The 19211-nt window shown below is 40.7% G+C and overlaps 1 long non-coding RNA gene across 1 annotated transcript; it reads left to right on the plus strand.

Annotated features, from left to right (window-relative positions):
- Positions 1 to 14: 14 nt before the first annotated feature.
- Positions 15 to 3290, plus strand: LOC135564743 (uncharacterized). The gene is made up of 2 exons (XR_010461255.1): positions 15 to 2654; positions 2794 to 3290. It is a non-coding gene; the product is annotated as an uncharacterized LOC135564743 (long non-coding RNA).
- The last annotated feature ends 15921 nt before the right edge of the window (positions 3291 to 19211 follow it).

Consider the following 19211-nt stretch of genomic DNA (forward strand, 5'->3'; position numbering starts at 1 on the left):
CCCCCCCGCAGCAACTGGCTCAAGCCCCCACCCCCCGCCGCTTCTCCTTCACCCAAATCCAGACAGCTGATATTCTGAGAGAGCTGCAAAATATGGATCCCTACAAATCAGCTGGGCTAGACAATCTAGACTCTCTCTTCCTAAAATTATCCGCCGCCATTGTTGCAACCCCTATTACTAGTCTGTTCAACCTCTCTTTCGTATCGTCTGAGATTCCTAAAGATTGGAAAGCGGCAGCGGGCATCCCACTCTTCAAATGGGGAGACACTCTAGACCCAAACTGTTATAGATCTATATCCATCCTACCCTGCCTTTCTAAAGTCTTCGAAAGCCAAGTGAACAAACAGATCACCGACCATTTCAAATCCCACCGTACCTTCGCCGCTAAGCAATCCGGTTTCCGAGCTGTTCACAGATGCACCTCAGTCATGCTCAAGGTCCTAAACGATATCATAACTGCCATCGATAAAAGACAGTACTGTGCAGTCATCTTCATCGACCTGGCCAAGGCTTTCGACTCTGTCAATCACCACATTCATAATTTGTAAATAAATAAATAAAAAATCCTACAATGTGATTTTCTGGATTTTTTTCTTCTCATTTTGTCTGTCATAGTTGAAGTGTACCTATGATGAAAATTACAGGCCTCTCTCATCTTTTTAAGTGGGAGAACTTGCACAATTGGTGGCTGACTAAATACTTTTTTGCCCCACTGTATATATCAATGATGCTGCTCTTGTTGTGGGTGATTCTTTGATCTACCTCTATGCAGCCGACACCATTCTGTATACATCTGGCCCTTCTTTGGACACGGTGTTAACAAACCTCAAAACGAGCTTCAATGCCATACAACACTCCTTCGGTGGCCTCCAACTGCTCTTAAATGCTGGTAAAACTAAATGCATGCTCTTCAACCTATTGCTGCTCGCACCTGCCCGCCCGTCCAGCATCCCTACTCTGGACGGTGTCGTGGAAATTTCCTCTATTTACCAAATCATGGGAGCAAACCACACACACACGTCAGAGTTAGTTATAAAAGTCCATCTTTAATTATATGAGCTCTTATCACAATCCCGTGACTCTCAGATAAATTCAGTGTCTCCCCAGTGAATTTTCTGAGAGTCCCCTTACAATGCAACTGAGTTCCTTTAATAGCAAAGACACCCATAGTCAGACAGCATAGACATAATTCATCGTTCAGCTTTGTCTCCTTCCCCAAACCCCAGAACCATAAACCAAATCCTCCATATCAACAGGCATATATCAAATTGTCATTTATATACAACCCACTCTAAACACAAACTCCTGGACAAACTCACGGATAGGAGGTGAGGCTATAGATTACGATAGAAACAACAATAAGAGGGAGCATAGAATGATTCCAGACACTGCAACCCCTCCTTTCCCCACTGGGAAAGTTAGGGAGTATAAGATATGTTTACACATGATGACACTTTGACCTCTCCCCTCTCATGTGGCCCATGCAACTTAGTCCTGACATAGAACAGATAACTGCCAATGGCCACCACTATAGTACAACAAAATACATTCTTATGAGAAGTAATTTACACACATTTGATGAATATTAAACATCTTACAAATGTTACCAACATATTCTGATAATTCCACGACAACGGTTCTGATTTAGAATATGTGGACAACTATAAATACCTAGGTGTCTGGCAAGACTGCAAACTCTCCTTCCAGACTCATATTAAGCATCTCCAATCCAAAATTAATTCTAGAATCGGCTTACTATTTCACAACAAAGCCTCCTTCACTCATGCTGCCAAACATACCCTCGTAAAACTGACTATCCTATCGTTCCTTGACTTAGGCAATGTAATTTACAAAATAGCCTCCAACACTCTACTCAGCAAATTAGATGCTGTCTATCACAGTGGCATCAATTTTGTCACCAAAGCCCCATATACTACCCACCACTGCGACCTGTATGCTCTCGTTGGCTGGCCCTCGCTACATATTCGTTGCCAAACCCGATGGCTCCAGGTCATCTATAAGTCTTTGCTGGGTAAAGCTCCGCCTTATCTCAGCTCACTGGTCACCATAGGAACGTAGAATGCGCTCCAGCAGGTATATTTCAATGGTCATCCCCAAAACCAACACCTATTTTGGCTGCCTTTCCTTCCAGTTCTCTGCTGCCAATGACTGGAATGAATTGCAAAAATCACTGAAGTTGGAGACTTATATCTCCCTCACTAACTTTAAGCATCAGCTGTCAGAGCAGCTTACCGATCGCTGCAGCTGTACACAATCTATCTGTAAATAGGGGGCTAGGGTCAGTCTGTTATATCTGGAGTATTTCTCCTGTCTTATCCGGTGTCCTGTGTGAATTGAAGTATGCTCTCTCTAATTCTTTCTTTCTTTCTATCTTTCTTTCTTTTTTTCTCTCTCGGGGGACCTGAGCCCTAGGACCATGCCTCAGGACTACCTGGCATGATGATCCCCAGTCCACCTGGCCGTGCTGCTGCTCCAGTTTCAACTGTTCTGCCTGCAGCTATGAAACCCTGACCTGTTCACCAGACGTGCTACCTGTCCCAGACCTGCTGTTTTCAACTCTCTAGAGACAGCAGGAGCGGTAGAGATACTCTCAATGATCGGCTATGAAAAGCCAACTGACATTTACTCCTGAGGTGCTGACCTGTTGCACCCTCGACAACTACTGTGATTATTATTATTTGACCATGCTGGTCATTTATGAACATTTGAACATCTTGGCCATGTTCTGTTATAACCCCTCATAACCTGGTTCCTCTCTATGTTTCTTCCTAGGTTTTGGCCTTTCTAGGGAGTTTTTCCTAGCCACTGTGCTTCTACACCTGCATTGCTTGCTGGCTTTAGGCTGGGTTTCTGTACAGCACTTTGAGATATCAGCTGATGTAAGAAGGGCTATATAAATAAAATTGATTTGATTTGAAATAGCCCATCCATCTAACAACCTACCCCATCGCCATATTTGTTTTTCTGCACACCAGTATTTATAATTGCACATCCTCATCTGCAAACTCCAGTGTTAATTGCTAAATTGTAATTACTTTGCCACTATGGCCTATTTATTGCCTTACCTCCTTACTTCATTTGCACACACTGTATACAGATTTTTCTATTGTGTTATAGACTGTATGCTTGTTAATTCCATGTGTAACTCTTGTTTGTTGTTTTTGTCGCACTGCTTTGCTTTATCTTGGCCAGGTCGCAGTTGTAAATGAGAACTCAACTGGCCTACCTGGTTAAAAAAAGGTTAAATAAAAAATTTTAATAAAAATGTGCGGGGGCACCGGTTAGTTGAGGTAATATGTCAAACATAAAACATTTAGAACTGCTCTTTTTTATTATACTGAACTAAAATATAAACGCAACAGGCAACAATTTCTCAAATTTTACGGAGTTACAGTTCATCTAAGAAAATGAATGAATTAGACCTTAATCTATGGATTTCACATGACTGGAAATACAGATATGCATCTGTTGGTCAGATATTTTATTAAGAAAGTAGGAGCGTGGATCAGAAAACCAGTCAGTATCTTGAGTGACCACCATGTGCTTCATGCAGCGTGACACATCTTCACATAGAGTTGATCAGGCTGTTGATGTTGGCCTGTGGAATGTTGTCCTACTCCTCTACAATGGCTGTGTGAAGTTGCTGGATATTGGCGGGAATTGGAACACACTGTCGTACACGTCCATCCAGAGCATCACAAACGTGCTCAATGGGTGACATGTCCGGTGAGTACTCAGGCCATGGAAGAACTGTTTTTTTTCCATCTTCCAGGAATTGTGTACAGATCCTTGCGACATCTGGCCATGCATTATCATTCTGAAACATGAGGTGATAGCGGTGGATGAATGGCACGACAATTGGATCTCACCACGGTATCTCTGTGCATTCAAATTGCCATCGATAAAATGCACTTGTGTTCATTTTCCGTAGCTTATGCCGGACACTACCATAACCTCACACCACCATGGGGCACTCTGTTCACAACATTGTCATCAGTAAATCACTCGCCTTCATGACACCATACACGTGGTCTGCGGTTTTTAGGCCGCAGACCACATGGAAGTACTGCCAAATTCTCTAAAACAACGTTCAAGGCGGCTTAGAGAAATGAACATTAAATTCTCTAGCAACAGCTCTGTTGGACATTCCTGCTGTCAGAATGCCAATTGGACGCTCCCTTAAAACTTGAGACATCTCTGGCATTGGGGTTTGTGACAAAACTGCACAAAACTGCCTTTTATTGTCCCCAGCACAAGGTGTACCGTTGAAATAAGCAGCTTCTTGAAATGTCACAGCTGTCGGGTGGATGGATTATCTTGGCCAAGGAGAAATGCTCACTAACAGGAATGTAAAACTTATAAGCTTTATGTGCGTATGGAACATTCTTGGGAACTTTTATTTCAGCTCATGAAACATGGGACTAACACTTTACATGTTGCCTTTATATTTTTGTTCAGTGTATTTACAGGAATAAACTGGCCCAAACTGGTATGTGTGGGTCCAGTGTGTTTACGTGTCTAGTGTGTCCAGTGTGTGTCCACTGTGTGTGTGTGTGTCCAGTGTGTCTGTGTGTGTGTGTCCAGTGTGTGTGTGTGTCCAGTGTGTGTGTGTGTGTGTGTGACCAGTGTGTGTCCAGTATGTGTGTGTGTGTCCAGTGTGTGTGTGTGTGTGTGAGTGTGTCCTGTGTGTGTGTATGTCCAGTGTATGTGTCCAGTGTGTGTGTGTGTGTCCAGTGTATGTGTGTGTGTGTGTGTGTGTGTGTGTGTGTGTGTGTGTGTGTGTGTGTGTGTGTGTGTGTGTGTGTGTGTGTGTGTGTGTATGTCCAATGTGTGTGTCCGATGTGTGTGTGTGTGTCCAGGGTGTATGTTTGTGTGTCCAGTGTGTGTGTGTGTGTGTCCAGGGTGTGTGTGTCCAGTGTGTGTGTGTGTGTGTGTGTGTGTGTGTGTGTCCAGTGTGTGTGTGTTGCATCTGAACCTTTCTCTCAGGGTTACGGAAAGAGAGAGACAGAGAGTTACCATTGTTATTATTTACTGGAATAAACTGGACCAAACTGGTGTGTGTGTGATCAAACATAAAACACATGATTAGAGTGAAACATCATGTTGTGTTTGACACAGGGACCTCCTGACACAGGGACACTGAGGAGTCATCACCCCAAACATTAAACCCTGGATAGAGGGGCTCAGTGAATTTGGTGTGGAATGTGTACAGGTGGGTCAGTGTGTCAGAGGAGACTCTGTAGAAGGACAGAGTGCCGGCTGACCAGTCCAGATACACTCCTACTCTGTGGGAGCCAGAGGAGGGGACGTCTATGGTAGTGTTGTTATTATTGTGCCAGGCTACGTAACTGTTGTCATGGCAGTCCAGACTCCAGGACTTGTCATTGAATCCAATAATACAGTCATAACCACTTCCTCTCCTGCTGATTCCTTTATATGTCACTCCTATATTAGTCCCTCTCCCACTCCACTCTACCTCCCAGTAACAGCGCCCAGTCAGACCATCTCTACACCGCACCTGTCCACGGTACTCAAATCTCTCTGGGTGATCAGGATACGGCTGCTCCTCTCTCCTACGTGTCACCTTTCTGTTCTCCTCAGACAGAGAGAGGAGTCTGTTTACTGTGTTTGGGTCCAGTGTGCGATCACAGGCATCTGATGGATGAAATCAGACACAATATTAGAAATCATCATCATTCACATTAGAATGTTAACTCACATTTCACAAATTAATTTAACGTAGATGTTTCTAGGTATCAAGTTAAGATAATTTGAGACTTGTTGAATGATTATATGTTATAGTGTATGGTAATATAAAACACACTTAATCACATACCATTCACACATGTATGAACACACACACATTTATTTTTTAACATAAATTTTTATTAAAGAGCACATAAAGAACATGTACCATACATACACAATGTATCTTTGCTGTCTTTACTAAGGAGCGTAGTTACATTCACATGTTAAGGGTACATTTTGGCTGTATAGAGCAAATATTTCAAGAGTCTGAATAAGTACACAATTTGGACTAATCCACACAAAAAACAACAGAAACAAAGAAAAAGGCCATAAATGACATAGTAAGACCCGTAGGATATGTCAGGGACTCTGACCAGACACCTTCATACCCGTGCTGTCTATGTTGACAGGTTGATGTCATTCTCTCCATGTCAGCAAGTTCCCCACATAGACCTCACCACATCTCTTTTGAAGGTGTTCATTTTCCAGCATTTTGTTACACATTTCCTTGCTGCTGCTAAAATATAATCTATCAATTAAAGTGGAGAGGATTGGAGTGTCTCCACAGGAACAATACCTGGAAGGAGATGGGTCTGGTTGAATAATAATACCTGTGATGTCCTGAATAACATGGAGAATTTCAGGCCAAAACGACTCGATTTTTAAACATTGCCAAAATATCTGTGATAAAGTACCTATTTGTCCACACTGCCTCCAACATGTGGCGGATATTCCTTTTTTCATTTTATTAAGTCTATCAGGGCTCATAGAAAAGCGATGTAGTACTTTGAATTGATACTCCCTTGTTCGGTTACATGTAGTGGCTTTATATAGTGATTTCCATATGTTCCCCCAGCTCTCCTCTGATATCTGAACCTGTAATTCAACCTGCCACGAGTTCCTAAGATTATCTAAAGATAATATTTGCATGTTAAGGATATTGTGATAATAAATTGAAATGGTTCCAATGTTTTCCCCTTGATAAAGTGATTCAATCATCTCATCAATAGGCGTAATCGTCTCAGTCATTTTTTGTAACAGTGAACTGCCTTACTTGAAGGTACCTATAAAAATTGGTTTGGGATATCATGAATTCCTCCTGGATTTCTTTAAATTATTAAACAATTGAGTCTTTGAATAGTTGAGAGACTCTATTAAGCCCTCTTCCCAAACCCTAAATCCTTGGGACATAGTAGCAGGAAGAAAGGCTGGGTTGTGAAATATAGGCGCGTGTCTAGAAATGTCATTACTCAGTTTATATTGGCGTTGAACCTCCCTCCATGTCTTCAATGGAAGAGAAATAGGGTTTTGCTTAATCCTGTCAATAGAAATAGGGTCTGCTATAAAGAAAATACCATGTAAAGGCATATCACAATATTGACTCTCAATTTCAAACCATGACAAATCCTTCGGTTGTTGAATCCATGATGCTATGTGATTAAGTTGCGCTGCCCAGTAATATGACTTCAGGTTAGAAGGGCCAAGCCCACACGATTCTTTGAACATCTGTAGTTTTTTATAACTAATACGAGCCTTTTTATTTTGCCATAAAAATGTGCCTATTGCTGAATTTAGGCGAGTAAAGGTTTTAGCAGGGATTTTAACAGGAAGCATTGAAAACAGATAGAGCAGTCTTGGAAAGGCATACATTTTCACTGAAGCAACCCGACCTGCTAGAGATAGAGAGAGCAGCATCCAACGGTCTAGATCTTCAGTGATGTTACTCATCACAGGGGGGAGTTCAAAGCATATAGTTTCCCATAGTCTGATGTAATATTAACACCCAAGTAACGCACGCCTGTGTCAGTCCACTTAGATTTGTAGTTGTCTTTGATACTTGAGGGTGCTTGATACTTGAGATGGTATAACAGTTTGTTTGAGTTGGATCTAAGAGTAATTGATGATATTCAGAATACATCTTATATTCGATGTTGAGTGACGTCCTATAATGAACCCGGTTTGATTAATTTTGTAACTACCTCCTCAAATTATTTTTGTTAAAATCTTAGTATTTTAGAGTCACAATTTAGTAAACTTACTGGTTTATGGGAAGCAGTCTAGTGGGTCTTTACCTTGCTTCTTTAACATGGTGATGATTGCTTCACATCAAGTATCTGGAGATTTATTGCCATCTATAACCTCATGAAGAACCCCTCTGATCAGCGGTATTAGTTCTTTCCTGAATGTTTAATAGAACTCACAGGGGAACCCATCGGGACCCAGACACTTCCCATTTTGCATGCTTCTGATGGCTGCTTCTATCTCTGAGTCAGTAATGGGGGCGTCTATCATTTCATTATCTTCACACGATAGCTCTGGCAGCTTCAAATGTGTGGGAAAGTCCTCCGGAGAGGAAACATCTTTAGGTTTCTTATATAGGGTCTCGTAGTACTCAGCAAACGTCTTATTTATTTCTTTGGGACAAGAAGTAACTTTGCCCTGCACAGTTCTAATATTGGGAATACATCATTCAGATGCATCCTTTTTAAGTTGCAGTGCAAGAAGTTTCCCTGGTTTGTCTCCCTGAGTATAGTATTTATTTTGGGCAAATTGCATAGAACCCTCCGCTTTATAAGTAAGAAGCATATTAATCTCCCCTTTCGATGCAGTCAACTGAATTCGAGTCCTGATCCCCTTGTTTCTTATGTCTTTCTTCTAATTGGGAGGTTTCTCTCTCAATCTTCTCTTGGTTTTGTATGCATACTTTTTTTGCAGCGATGAATAGGCTATGATTTGACCCCTAAGATAAGCTTTAGCACTCTCCCATAAAGGGGTTGGCTGATACCTTCTGATATCAGACCCCTAAGAGAAGCTTTAGCACTCTCCCATAAAGGGGTTGGCTGATACCTTCTGATATCAGACCCCTAAGAGAAGCTTTAGCACTCTCCCATAAAGGGGTTGGCTGATACCTTCTGATATCAGACCCCTAAGAGAAGCTTTAGCACTCTCCCATAAAGGGGTTGGCTGATACCTTCTGATATCAGACCCCTAAGATAAGCTTTAGCACTCTCCCATAAAGGGGTTGGCTGATACCTTCTGATATCAGACACCTAAGAGAAGCTTTAGCACTCTCCCATAAAGGGGTTGGCTGATACCTTCTGATATCAGACCCCTAAGATAAGCTTTAGCACTCTCCCATAAAGGGGTTGGCTGATACCTTCTGATATCAGACCCCTAAGATAAGCTTTACCACTCTCCCATAAAGGGTTGGCTGATACCTTCTGATATCAGACCCCTAAGATAAGCTTTAGCACTCTCCCATAAAGGGGTTGGCTGATACCTTCTGATATCAGACCCCTAAGATAAGCTTTAGCACTCTCCCATAAAGGGGTTGGCTGATACCTTCTGATATCAGACCCCTAAGATAAGCTTTAGCACTCTCCCATAAAGGGTTGGCTGATACCTTCTGATATCAGACCCCTAAGAGAAGCTTTAGCACTCTCCCATAAAGGGGTTGGCTGATACCTTCTGATATCAGACCCCTAAGAGAAGCTTTAGCACTCTCCCATAAAGGGGTTGGCTGATACCTTCTGATATCAGACCCCTAAGAGAAGCTTTAGCACTCTCCCATAAAGGGGTTGGCTGATACCTTCTGATATCAGACCCCTAAGATAAGCTTTAGCACTCTCCCATAAAGGGGTTGGCTGATACCTTCTGATATCAGACCCCTAAGAGAAGCTTTAGCACTCTCCCATAAAGGGGTTGGCTGATACCTTCTGATATCAGACCCCTAAGAGAAGCTTTAGCACTCTCCCATAAAGGGGTTGGCTGATACCTTCTGATATCAGACCCCTAAGAGAAGCTTTAGCACTCTCCCATAAAGGGGTTGGCTGATACCTTCTGATATCAGACCCCTAAGATAAGCTTTAGCACTCTCCCATAAAGGGGTTGGCTGATACCTTCTGATATCAGACACCTAAGAGAAGCTTTAGCACTCTCCCATAAAGGGGTTGGCTGATACCTTCTGATATCAGACCCCTAAGATAAGCTTTAGCACTCTCCCATAAAGGGGTTGGCTGATACCTTCTGATATCAGACCCCTAAGATAAGCTTTACCACTCTCCCATAAAGGGGTTGGCTGATACCTTCTGATATCAGACCCCTAAGATAAGCTTTAGCACTCTCCCATAAAGGGGTTGGCTGATACCTTCTGATATCAGACCCCTAAGATAAGCTTTAGCACTCTCCCATAAAGGGTTGGCTGATACCTTCTGATATCAGACCCTAAGATAAGCTTTAGCACTCTCCCATAAAGGGGTTGGCTGATACCTTCTGATATCAGACCCCTAAGAGAAGCTTTAGCACTCTCCCATAAAGGGGTTGGCTGATACCTTCTGATATCAGACCCCTAAGAGAAGCTTTAGCACTCTCCCATAAAGGGGTTGGCTGATACCTTCTGATATCAGACCCCTAAGAGAAGCTTTAGCACTCTCCCATAAAGGGGTTGGCTGATACCTTCTGATATCAGACACCTAAGAGAAGCTTTAGCACTCTCCCATAAAGGGGTTGGCTGATACCTTCTGATATCAGACCCCTAAGATAAGCTTTAGCACTCTCCCATAAAAGGGTTGGCTGATACCTTCTGATATCAGACCCCTAAGATAAGCTTTAGCACTCTCCCATAAAGGGGTCGGCTGATACCTTCTGATATCAGACCCCTAAGATAAGCTTTAGCACTCTCCCATAAAGGGGTCGGCTGATACCTTCTGATATCAGACCCCTAAGATAAGCTTTAGCACTCTCCCATAAAGGGGTCGGCTGATACCTTCTGATATCAGACCCTAAGATAAGCTTTAGCACTCTCCCATAAAGGGGTCGGCTGATACCTTCTGATATCAGACCCTAAGATAAGCTTTAGCACTCTCCCATAAAGGGGTCGGCTGATACCTTCTGATATCAGACCCCTAAGATAAGCTTTAGCACTCTCCCATAAAGGGGTCGGCTGATACCTTCTGATATCAGACCCCTAAGATAAGCTTTAGCACTCTCCCATAAAGGGGTTGGCTGATACCTTCTGATATCAGACCCCTAAGATAAGCTTTAGCACTCTCCCATAAAACGGTTGGCTGATACCTTCTGATATCAGACCCCTAAGATAAGCTTTAGCACTCTCCCATAAAAGGGTTGGCTGATACCTTCTGTTGAGTTCAATTCCAAAAACATTGTAAGTTCAGCTTGAATAACACTTTGAAAATAAGTTTCTCCAAGAAGAGAAGCATTTAGCCTCCACCTGTATGGATCAGGTTGTTGATCTTTTAACTTTAGTTTCAGTGATACCGGACTATGATCTGAGATGGTGATGTTATTAATAATACCGTTTTCTACCTGATGAGCTTAAGGTCTGAGTGATAAGAAAAAAGTCTATCCTAGAGTAAGTGCCATGAGGATTTGAAAATAAAGTATCATCTTTTGTTGTTAGGTTTAACTTGAACTTTCTCCTAATATCAATAAGCCCTTGTTCATCACAGTGAAATTGAACTACTCTCAACATTTTTAATGTGGGACCACTTGGTCATGACTTGTCCAAATGTGGAGATAATGTGCAATTAAAGTCACCTCCAACTACATAATGTATATTTGAATGCTTATCAATCTCTAAGAAACATATATTAATACATTGTGGGGAATCATCATTTGGTGCATACAAATTAGCAAAAGTAAAATTATGCCAAATAATAGGCCATGAACAATAACAAACCGACCCTCTGAATCAGTTACCTGATTTCTCAATGTAAAAGACAGCCTCTTATTAACCAGTATACAAACACCATTTACTTTGAGGAGGAGTGAGAGGAGAAAAGGTCTGACCTAGCCATTCCTTTTTAAGCTTTTTGTGCCCCTCGTCTGATAAGTGGGTCTCCTGGAGGAGGGCAATGTCACGATCCATTTGTGTTAGCAGTGTAATATTTTTTCCCCGTTTAATCACATGGTTTAAGCCCTTCGCGTTATAAATCAAAATGTTAAGTAACTTTATTGTCAGCGTAAAGTGTCAATATAAAACACTACAGACCTTGATTTGAATTGGCCTTTTCCTTGAACCCATAACTGCAGACAGAAATGCTCCTTTGTTTTTTGTTTGTACAAAACACACAGAGAAACAAGAACATCAACACAAAAACAAGTGTCTCCACTAGAACAAAGGGAGCAGGAACAGTGAAATTAAAAGAAGAACACTTAAGAATGCCACATTCCTGGGTGGTAGATCTTGGTGGTGTGGTGTTCTTTAAACAAGGCGGGGTTCTTCACAAGATCCAGTAGCGGGCAATTGTGGAAACTAAGTGATATTTCAGCCTATATTATAGTATATCTGACCTAATATTTATCACTAGACAATTTTACTTCAGCGACCTATCAATTTAAAGAGTAGCCTGGATGCAAAAATAAATAAATAAAAAGAAACAAAAAAGTTGAGGAGCCCATAAACAGACCCGCATGGATGAGACATTCCCTGCACTCCGTTATAAACTATGAAATATAGCTACATAGCCTATTAAATGTTTTCCCAACTCAAATAATATTAGGCTATAAGAAAACAGAATGCAAAAATCAAATAAATAATATAAGCATATGCGGGCAGGCTAACTGTCTCTCCCTCTAAACAGGTTGTCCTAAACAGTAAGGGTTAAATGCTGGAAATTCAACGTAATCCAAAAGCCTTGTATAATCAATAAAGAGTCAGCACATTTTATGCTAATATAACCTACACTTGGGTAGCCTATATGTAATTGCCATAAAAAAAACATAAAGCATTGATAATCTTTACTCTATACCCTACTAAAAGAGAAAGTGGGAATGAGGAAAACAGGCTATTCTGTTTTTCACCAGATTAAATAATTACCTTATCATCCCAATAAACTAGGTAGGTCAAAGATTGATGAATTAGTCCAGCAATAAGATCCCAATTATGAGCATAAATCGCGGTAGTTTCCAGTCCTTAAGATTCAGTAGTCAATGTGGACTGGACAGTGTTCCGCGGTATATTTAGGCTACTTCTTAGGCCTTGTGTCCTTCTGTCGCTCACTCCTTCTGGGCCAAACAATTTACCACATAGTCGGCATATTTTTCTGGACCCTGTCCTCATATCTGTAATCCCAATGGAGCGCAGGAAGGACTCGACATCAAATACAGAATCCAAGATGTGGGTCTTGCTCTCAAGGGTGACGAACAGCTTCGCAGGGAACATCAGAGAGTATGTGATGTTTTTGGCTGCCAGTTCTCACTTGATACCGTCGTAATCTTTTCTCTTCCGCAACAGCTCTGTAGAACAGTCATTGAAGATAGATATGTGTTTGTCTTTGTAGAACAGTTCTCACTTGATACCGTCGTAATCTTTTCTCTTCCGCAAAAGCTCTGTAGAACAGTCATTGAAGATAGATATGCGTTTGTCTTTGTAGAACAGTTCTCTCTTGGTTCTCGACAGCTGCATTATATCCTGTTTCGTTTTGAAGTTGCGAAGGCGCACGATGATAGCGCTGGGCCTCTGTGTGTCCTTCGCTCCGGGCCTGCTCCGGGCTGCAGGTGCGGTTCTATGGGCCCTCTCTATGACCAAAGGTGTAGCAGTAGCAATTTCCAAGATCTCCCTCAGCCTTTTCTCCACAAGTGTAGACATTTTCTGCCCCCTTTCTGCATTGATTTCGACCCCAAAGATGTGAATATTATTACGACGTGAAAACCTTTCCAACAAGTCTCCCTTCTTTTGCAACTCCTCTACCTGGCCCATCAGGTAGCTAATAGCCTGGTCTTGTTCTATTAACTTTTCGACATGTTCCTCATTCTTCTTTTCAATGTGGGTCATCCGTTTATCATTTTTCTCTAGAGTAGCCTTCATGCCATCGATAGAGATTTGCATTTTGCCGAGTGAGTTGGCTGTTTCTCGTCTAAATAACTTCAGCTATGCCATGAGAGATGAACCTCCGCCATCACTGTTTTGGCCTCTACCACCTCGTGGAGTTGGGCTCTGTGAGCAATTTAAACACGGTGAACATAGCGGATTATCTTCTCTTTGATGCCGTCTTTCACTTGAATATTTATCCGTACTCGTTGCCGGTCCGATTTAGAAGGTCAAATATGTATTTTTAACTCGCAAAGTTTAATTTAGGCAAAAATTGTCACAGAGCTTGATCAGCACACAGCCTTTCCTCAGAAATCCATTCAGGAAGTCTGAACACACACATTTCTAATTTTACACGAACATGTCACACACATACACAGACACAAACATTGTCAAAGTAGACTGACCAGACCATTTTATAAAGCAGAATCGGTCAAAGACAGACAGTGAGGTATCAGATTTAAATTGCATTGAGTATACAGTCCACATCATATCTAATTTGATATTTAAGCTAACATTTCAAATGTTTCATATGAGGTGATCTTTATAATGTAATCTTTTATTTGAGGGTATTTTCGAATATACTTTTGAAGTCAGAAGTTTACATACACCTGAGCCAAATACATTCAAACTTAAACTTCGATAGGAATAAGGTCAGGGCTTTGTGATGGCCACTCCAATGCCTTGACTCTGTTGTCCTTAAGCCATTTGCTACAACTTTGGAAGTATGCTTGGAGTCATTGTCCATTTGGAAGACCCATTTGCGACCAAGCTTTAACTTCCTGACTTATGTCTTGAGATATTGCTTCAATAGATTCACATAATTTTCCTCCCTCATGAAGCCATCTATTTTGTGAAGTGCACCAGTCCCTCCTGCAGCAAAGCACCCCCACAACATGATGCTGCCACCCCCGTGCTTCAAGGTTGGGATGGTGTTCTTCGGCTTGCAAGCCTCCCCCTTTTTCCTCCAAACATAACGACAGTCATTATGGCCAAACAGTTCTATTTTTGTTTCATCAGACCAGAGGACATTTCTCCAAAAAGTATGATCTTTGTCACCATGTGCAGTTGCAAACCGTAGTCTGGCTTTTTTATGGGGTTTTGGAGCAGTGGCTTCTTCCTGAGCTGCCTTTCAGGTTATATCGATATAGGAATCGTTTTACTGTGGATATAGATACTTTTGTACCTGTTTCCTCCATCATCTTCACAAGGTCCTTTGCTGTTGTTCTGGGATTGATCTGCACTTTTCACACCAAAGTACTTTCATCTCTAGGAGACAGAATGCGTCTCCTTCCTGAGCCATATGACGGATGCGTGATCCCATGGTGTTTATACTTGCGTACTATTGTTTGTACAGATGAAAGTGGTACCTTCAGGTATTTGTAAATTGTTCCCAAGGATGAACCAGACTTGTGGAGGTCTACAATTATTTTTCTGAGGTATTGGCTAATTTATTTAGATTTTCCCATGATGCCAAGCAAAGAGGCACTGAGTTTGAAGATAGGCCTTGAAGTACATCCACAGGTACACCTCCAAGTGACTCAAATTATGTCAATTAGCCTATCAGAAGCTTCTAAAGCCATGACATACTTTTATGGAATATTCCAAGCTGTTTAAAGGCACAGTCAACTTAGTGTATGTGAACTTCTGACCCACTGGAATTGTGATACAGTGAATTATAAGTGAAATAATCTGTCTGTAAACAACTCTTGGAAAAGTTACTTGTATCATGCATGAAGTAGATGTCCTAACCGACTTGCCAAAACTATAGTTTGTTAACAAGAAATTTGTGGAGTGGTTGAAAAACTTGTTTTAATGACTCCAGCCTAAGTGTATGTAAACTTCCGACTTCAACTGTATCTTTTTCACGTTTCAGAATGAAAGCACTTTATGTATCTAGTCCCCCCATTTGAAGAAGTCATACGTATTCTGACCAATTCACCTATAGTGTATTAAAGTAGTCAAAAGTTTAGTACTTGGTCCCAAACTCATTGGTAGCTTTTGCAGTTTGTTTTGGTTGTGTTTTGGGTTATGTTTTGCCCAATAGTAACTGAACAGTGGATGACAACTGGATTAATCATCTGAGTAGGTAACATGTTTCAAAACAATACTAATCCTGCTGATGGCATGATTAAGAAAGATCATGAATGAATCATGAAAAATGATGATTGAGAAAGTTACAGAGGCTTCCATGTTGTCCCTGATTTCTACTTCCGTAGAACTACAGGTTATATTTAATATGACCAAGTAAGTAATGATGGTGGTCTTTGACTATGACTTAACATGAATTAAGACTTATTCTTAGTCATATTCTTCACAGCAATCAACACTTACATTTTTTAAGTCCAGGATTCATTGTGTACTTTCCACTATGTTCCACACTGTAGCGGTAAGCAGAAGAACAGACAGTCATTGATTGATACACATGAACTCACACACAGAGGTAAGAATGTTTGTCTTAACTAGCCTGATAAGTCAAACATGTCTGATATGAACATTGACATTAACCCTCTCCATACTTGAGTTTCTCCAGTCTGCAGTGTGGATCATCCAGTCCAGCAGAGAGCAGTCTGACTCCTGAGTATCCTGGGTGATTGTAGCTCAGGTCCAGCTCTCTCAGGTGTGAGGGGTTTGACCTCAGAGCTGAGACCAGAGAAGCACAGCCATCCTGTGTGACTAGACAGCCTGACAGCCTGCAAAGATTAAAATAATTTGAATGTCACACTGCTATTCTTTGGTGGTGAAAATAGTGGCAGTATATTTTTTTAACATATTCAGATGTCCTGAAACGTGTCATATCTTTTTCTAAATTAATGTATCATTAGAAATGACAAGTGATCAAAGTATTGCTTGAAGATAGAAACATATATAGCAGAAATATTGGAGTAGACTGACCAGACCATTATACAAAGGAGAATCAGTCAAAAGACAGACAGTGAGGTATCAGATTTGTATTGTATTGGGTATACAGTCCCCAGCATATCTATTTTGACATTGAAGCTAACATTGTAACTGTTTCATATGAGGTGACAGTATATAATGTCATATTTTATTTGAGGGTACTTTCATACATATCTGTTTCACAAGGAAAGCACTTTATGTATCTAGTCCCCCCATTTGAAGAAGTCTTTGAAGTATTCTGACCAAGTCACTTATAGTGTATTAACAGTAGTCCAAAGTTTTTGGTCCCAAACTCATTGGTTGCATTTGCAGTTTGTTTTGTTCTTGTTTTGGGTTATGTTTTTCCCAATAGAAACTGAATAGTGGATGATGACAGGATTAATCTTCTGTCTAAGTGAGTAGATAACATGTTTCTAAACATTACTTAATTAATCCTAATGATGCCATGATTAAGAAAAATGATGAATGAATCATGAATAATAATGAGTGAGAAAGTTACATAGGTTACAACAAGACAGCTAACCTCTCACCATTACCAATAACAGAGGGGGTATGATCTTTGTGCCTCTGTAACTTTCTCATTCATCATCATTCACAATTCATTCATGATTATTCCTAATCATGGTAGTATCCACATGAATGTAGAAGTGTTCAGAAACATCTTCTATTCTTGCTTACAATACAAGTGACTGCAAAATGACGCAGGACATTACTCACCATTCAGTACCTATAAGGAAAAACATTATCCAAAACACAACCAAAACAAACTGCAAATACATTCAACAAGTTTGTAGAGTAACAAGCTTAATGTAATCACTGCGGGTAAGGAATATGGGACCACATACTAAACTTATGACTACTTTAATACAATATACAGTGGGGCAAAAAAGTATTTAGTCAGAACTTGCATAATTCGTGGCTGACTAAATACTTTTTTGCCCCACTGTAAGTGCATTTGTCCAAATAATTACAACTTCTTCAAATAAGAGCACTAGATATATGAAGTGTTTTCATTTCTAAACAGTAAAACAGATATGTATAAATACCTTCAAATAAAAGGGGACAGTCTGTACTGTCACCTAATATGAAACATTCTATCTCAAATCCAAAATGGTGGAGCATAACGCCAAATTTAAAACTGTAAGCTTCACTGTCCAAACACATATGGCGTGGACTATGTGTGCCTGGTAAACACATGTGGATCTGGTGAACAGTTATCATTTGTTGACCAACTACAGGAATACTGACCTCAGAGTCTCCAGTTTACAGTGGGGATTCCCCAGTCCAGCAGAGAGCAGCTTCACTCCTGAATCCTTCAGGTCATTGTTACACAGATCCAGCTCACTTAGGTGTGAGGGGTTTGACCTCAGAGCTGAGACCAGAGAAGCACAGCCTTCCTCTGTGACTTGACAGCATGACATTATGCAAAGGGTCAAATTATTTTAAAACCACACTGCTATTCTTTGGTGGTGAAAATAGTGGCAGTATATTTTTTCAACATATTCAGATATATCTTTGTCCTGAAACCTGCCATATATATTCATAAAATAATGTATCACTATTAGTAATGACCAATTATCAAAGTATTGCTTGTAGATAGATACATATATTGTAGAAATATTTGAGTAGACTGTGTCATGACTCTCTCACCTTGGTGAGGTCAAAGGTACCAGATCAGCTTGGAAAAGTGGCTGACAGATAGCCAGACCCCCCACTCTCTCTCTCCCACAGGAGAAAAGAGGGGGGGAGTTGGGCCGGTCATAAATAGTTTGCAGAAACTCTCCCTCTGGCTCTCTAGTATGGGAAGACTGAAATATCTCTGTTCCAGAGACTTTTTCCGCCAAAACCTTTTTCTCCAAGAGAATGAACTTTAGAACAATATTCATAAAATAGGAATGTTAAGAATGGTCCGGGGGGTCTAAAGAATAATCCTGTCACAATTGTTTATTATTTTGTGATGCCATTAACTTTTTATGGCAGTATTGAGTAGCTTGGATGAAAATGTGCCCATTGTAAACGGCCAGCTCCTCAGTCTCAGTTGCTAATATATGCATAGTATTATTAGTATTGGATAGAAAACACTCTAAAGTTTCCAAAACTGTCAAAATATTGTCTGTGAGTATAACAGAACTGATTTTGCAGGCGAAAACCTGAGGAAAATCAAAACAGGAAGTGACTTCTATTTTGAAAACTCCATGTTCCATAGCCTCCCTTTGCTGGATTTCTCCTATTGCTTCCTCAAGGTGTCAACAGTATTCAGACATAGTTTCAGGCTTTTATTTAGAAAAAATGAGCCAGAACGATAACATCGCGTCAAGTGGTCACATGAGTTTTGCTCGCGCAGCAGAATTTGGACAGCCATTGTTTTCCCCTTTCCTACTGTGAAAGACATTTGCGGTTGATATATTATCGATTATATATTTTAAAAACAACCTGAGGAATGATTATAAAAAACATTTTACATGTTTCTGTGGACATTATGGAAGCTATTTGGAATTTTCGTCTGCGTTGTCGTGACCGCTCTTTCCTGTGGATTTCTGAACATAACGCGACAAACAAACGGAGGTATTTTGGATATAAAATCATCTTTATGGAACAAACGGAACATTTGTTGTGTAACAGGGAGTCTCGCGAGTGAAAACATCTGAAGATCATCAAAGGTAAACAATGCATTTGATTGCTTTTGCACTTGTTATTTCATAAATAAATG

Source organism: Oncorhynchus nerka, linkage group LG26 (genome assembly GCF_034236695.1).
Source record: "Oncorhynchus nerka isolate Pitt River linkage group LG26, Oner_Uvic_2.0, whole genome shotgun sequence".
Classification (NCBI taxonomy): Eukaryota; Metazoa; Chordata; class Actinopteri; order Salmoniformes; family Salmonidae; genus Oncorhynchus; species Oncorhynchus nerka.